Raw genomic sequence first — 5,633 nt, forward strand, 5'->3', positions numbered from 1 at the left:
TGTCAAGTTGCATACGAAATTAATGATCAACAAGAGGTATAACAATTAGTATGAGTCCCTAGCACCGGAGGAAGGCTCTGGCAATTGGGACCAACTTAGCTCAAATAACAGGGTGATATATTACAGTAGAGTCGAGTCACCATTCTATGAATTTGGTCTCAACTATTACTGAAAGGTGGAGGAGAGAGATTGGAATATGGGAGAAAACTAGTCATAGATATGGATTTGGATATGGATAGATACATAGAATTTTTGAAAAAAAAAACTCGAATACAAATTTGGATACAGTTAGACATATAATTTCGGATTTGGATATGGATATCGGATATCTATTTATCCACATATTTTTAATGATTTATAGTTTTTAGTTTGCTTATTTAAATAATGAATATTTATATTGTTACTAGTGATGTGCTATATATTATTTGTAGTGATTAATTTCTCTAATTTTATATGTATTTGACATACAAATAATTTATTTTTTGTGAAACTCTTAATATTTTTATGTTAATTATGTCTAAATAAAATATCATAATTTATTTAAAATTCTATCAATATTTATTTAAGATTTAAGATTCAATTCTCTATTCGAAAATTATTGATATCCTCTTAGTTATGATATTATTTTAAATTTTTCTATCCATATGATATTCATATCTAAATCCGAATAATTAAAAATATGAATCTAAATATAAATTAAGCACAATCCAACTAAGTATCATTTCACCCCTACAAGGAAAGCTTTGAGAACCTTGAACAACCCAACGGTCTTAATTTAACTTAGGAGACCGTCGGTGGAAAGCTTCTTGTTTTCCCCATGGGAAAATCTTCAAATATCATGTCAGCAATTTAGTCAACTATCCGACGCTATTTAATCTTCTCAACTTTAGCAATTATTACAATCATTAATAAAAAACAAAATTCAATTCGAAGCCACGTCGCTTCGTTTCGTTTCGTGGTACCCCCGAAGCACGCGTGAACCTTGATCACTGCGCCGAGATCACCGCCGTCCAGTCGATTACCATCATCATCGTCGCGAAAAACGAGGCATGCATGTGACGCCATGAGCGCATCTCAAAAAGAACGGAAGACAGTGAAAAAGTTTCGGGATATTTTTTTAAAAAATTCTTATTTTATTTTATTATTATTATTATTATTATTATTATTATTATTATTATTATTATTATTATTATTATTATTATCTCCGTCTTCCGAACTCCAAACCTTCTTTCACCTTCACCTTTCCGTTTCTCGGACTACACAAAGGCCAAAGTAAACGTAATATAATTAATTAGTTGGTTCCAAAAATATGAACGCCAAAAGAAATAATAGAAATAATAGGCAATTGGATGGAGTTTTGTCGACTTATAAATTTTTTTAAACATCATTATTGTTATTATAATTTTTAAAACTAAATTAAGCTGAACTTTGATTAAGAAGAAGATACTATTTTATTCTTATATAAATTATTTAAATAACTAAGTCTTCCTTTCATACAGAAAAATTAGCGACAAATATTTTACAATTTACATTTATACTTTAAGAAGAAGGATATTTTGGTTATCTCTATGCAAACAAATTTGATAATAAATAACAGTTGTGATATATTTTAAACCATGTAAAATCTCTAAAAATAACCTTTTCTTAGTTATCCATTTCATTTTATTTAATTAAAAAATTATTTGTCATGTGAATAATTTTAGATTCTTTATAGACTATTTTCCCCTGATAGAAAGGAAAAAAAAAAAGATTACCTAAAAACTATAGCTGGGAAAGTTATAAATAAATAAATAATAAGAGAGTTTATATAAAAATAAACTATAGTTCATAGAGTCGAGAGCTAAATTTACCTAGTAATTGTATAAAAATTTCTTAAACTATTCTTAATCATACAGGAGGATGATGATTCATTATGATACGTAAGCCTTGTTTGGTTTAAAGCTAAGGTCTGAGCTTGATAGTAGGTTTTCTTTTTTAGTCTTAATTTTTCAGAGAGTAAAATTAGTTAAATATAAAAAAAAAGAAAATTTTGTATATAAAACTTTATTTTTTTTTAATAAAATTATGATTTAGATCCTATATTTTTACTATTTATAAATCGTGCCCTATGATGTAGCGAATATGTGTAGAAAATACTTTATCGTTAATCAGTTAGTTAAACTTAATCGAATATCTGAGTTAAGTTAATTATATTAAAAAAATTATGAAAATATCTTTAATCAGGACATAATAAACATATAAAAAAGAAATAAAATATCTCTACTTAACGGAATACTTTGACGCTGCTAGTTTAAATATAATCCGCAGTATTTTTCGTATATTCGTTAAATTATAAGACTTAATTTATAAATAGTAAAAATATACTGTGTAAATTATAATTAAATTATAGAGGTAAAAAAAGGATGTTTGGTTAAAGAATCGGGTAAGGAATTACTGAACGCAAAGCAAACAGTGCTAGAATAGAAAAATACTAAAATAAGGGGTGGGGGTTGTCCTTTTCTTGCAAAACCTGGGAGGGGGGGTTTTTATGAGATGAGTATGACGTCAGATTTCAGTTCCCGGGCGTCCCCACATTTCCCGGATTTTCCTGACCGTTGGTGGACCCGTCGACGTTGATCGCGTCACAGCTGCTTTCTTGCATGCTGCGGGGAAACACAATGGACCCCCCCCCCCCCCACCCCCCCCCCCACCCAAAAGAAAAACACAAACAAAACAAAGAAACAAACAGGAAAAGAAAGAACAAAAGAAATTTAAACAAACAAAATATTATACAGAGCTAGAGTTGTTGAAGTGGAGATTTAAAAAATAATAAGCATACGTAGGTTTTTCTTCTCTTCTTTTTGTCACATTTAACTTTGAAGAAGATGACATTGGCACAGATCTTGTACGACTGTAATTTTATCGTAAAGACTTATGCGATCAGTAATTTTTTTATTTTTTTTATTTTTGAAAAATTTATATTTTTAATGATATTATAGTTTACACCCTATATTTTTATAATTTACATATTAAGTCATATGACTTATCGAATATGTATAAAAAATATTCTGAGTTAGATTTGAAATAATACCGTTAAAATATTTCGTCAAGTAAAAATTTATTTCTAAAATAACTAAAATGCTCTTAGTATGACTTAGTTGAGGATATTTTCGTAACTATCTTAGTATAGTTAATTTAACCTAAATATTTAGTTAAGTCTAACTAACGGATCTAATAGTATGGTGATTTCTGTATACATTCGTTAAATTATAAGATTCGATTTATAAATAATAAAAATATAATGTATAAATCATAATCTATATAATGATACAAATGGTATAGACTGTGAAAGTACTATTAATATGGATAAATACAGATTGAATATCAAATTATTCCTATTTGATTTTCAAAGTCACAAGAAAAGTCTATAGTACGAGTGGTAAATATTATATAAAAGAAATGCAAAAGTGATTTTGGTGCAAATGCCCCCCTAAGTTCGTTTTGTCATCATTTCAAAATTCTCACAAGTTATTAATATGCACGAAATTATCTAAATATAAAATGCAAATTAAAAGGAAAATGCTTGTAAATGCTATTAGGATATTATATGTGGCAAATTTATAACTAATTATTTAGTTTATATAATAGCTACCAATGTTTCATGTATTGCACTTTCTTTGCTATATACTATATTCTTACCTATGTTATATAGGATATCTCCTATGGTAGAGAAATCTATAGAATAGAGAGCAATTAAGATTTTTAGGTTGGAAGGGTAGGGTGCTTGTAGCTTCTTTTAAGATAATAATATTTTTATTCATCGTGCAGATAGATTTTAAAAATTCTATCTCTAAGATACAATGTCTCACTATCAATCTTCTAAAGATTTCACTTTCGAGAGAAACTTTTAGAACCAATTACCAATTTAATGATCAAGAACAAAGATTAAAGATTGTTGCTTTAATAGAATTTGCTCTCTACCCCAAGATTTAAAGAATCGTAGAAATGTATTCCTTAGAGAAAGCATCTGCATCCTATAATTAAATAACACTCTTTTAGCCGATTAGTTTTGTTGTTGATCGAATAGAAACTAAATTATAGCATCTATTCAATTGGCCCCAATAAGCTCGAACACCTTCTCTCTTCTTTTTCTTTCTTTATATATATAATTATTTTTATTATGTTCCATGCATGGAGCTTTCTTAATGAAGGCTCTCAAAAAAAATTTAGCACTGAGTACCAAGAACACATTCTAAGGGTGACATTTTTTTACCCCCACCCAATAATCTAATATGAACTTAAATGAATTTGAGTTTAATATAATCGAGTTCAAGTTATAAATGACTTTACTGCCTTAACTCAATCATTAAATGGATAGTGCGTATTTAATATGTCAACTCATGTAATCTATTTATGATATGATAAATTGTTTATAACACAATAATTTTATTACTCAAATAACACATTTATCACCCAAATAACTCATTTATAATATAAAAAAATTTATTTATAATATAAAAATATTGTTTATAACTCAAATAAGTTATATAAATTTAAATAATTTGTATCACCCGATAACCCATTTATGGCTCATGTAACCTATTTAATAAATTTATGGCTCATGTAACATATCGTGTTTACATTTAAAAATTTTGGCCCATTTAATAAGCGGGTTGTATTTGTATTTGTATTACCTTAACTAAACCCTACCCGAATATAACTAACCCTACTCAATTGTCATTCCTATGACATCTCCTTCACATAGAGAAAGGACTATCTCTGTTTAATCCCAAACTATACGAGACTAAACCATAAATTCATTACTTCCCAAGGAAAGTTTACCAAAGTTTTCAGAAGGCTACTTGATTTCACCTATTGCCTTATTAATTACTTTATACTTTCCTTATTCATATTTTTTCAAAAAATACTATGCATCCTTCTTAATTACTAAGTGAGTAACTTACAAGAACACAATAAAAAAAACTCATCTCACTATTTAAATCAGAATTTTAGAGGTGGGCAATAAGAGTGTAAAGCTCACTGGCCTATGAACATAACAAACTTTTAGAGCTTGAAATCAGTTTTTAAGCTTGTTAACTAAATGAGCCAAGCTTGAGCTGATTTTGGCTCTTGAGTTTCGCTCAAACTAGATTATTGGCGGTTATAAAAATCTTTGCTAAAATCAGAGACCAAAATTTGCACAAAGAATAGAGAAAAAAAAAACTCACATCTTAAGTACACTTGAAGCCTAATCTTATATCCTTGTTAGCAAGCCAATCATCAGCTTGATCTGCTTGGCAATAAATATGAGTTATTTTGTAATTATTAAAATTGCTAGTTAAGTTTTTGATGTTATTTATAACAAAGTCAATGAACTAAGGAGGTTTCTGTCTGCCCTTTAAAATATTGAAGTGCCTCCCAGATTGTCACCGTTTAAGTAATGACAACTGATTTATATGACCTACATCTAAAACTTGCGAGAATAAGACTACTGTTAGTTTGTCGGACTATAAAACCAGGCCTCTCAATTCCTTTTAGTCAACGAATGATCTATCAGTGTTAATTGTTTAATTCATAACCATTTTATTATAATCCGTCCATCCCTTGTTGAACTCTTTAATTCTATTAAATATATTACATGAATCACTTGTATA

The sequence above is a fragment of the Typha angustifolia genome, chromosome 2 (assembly GCF_048772165.1).
Source record: "Typha angustifolia cultivar Huaian chromosome 2, ASM4877216v1, whole genome shotgun sequence".
In the NCBI taxonomy this organism is placed as follows: Eukaryota; Viridiplantae; Streptophyta; class Magnoliopsida; order Poales; family Typhaceae; genus Typha; species Typha angustifolia.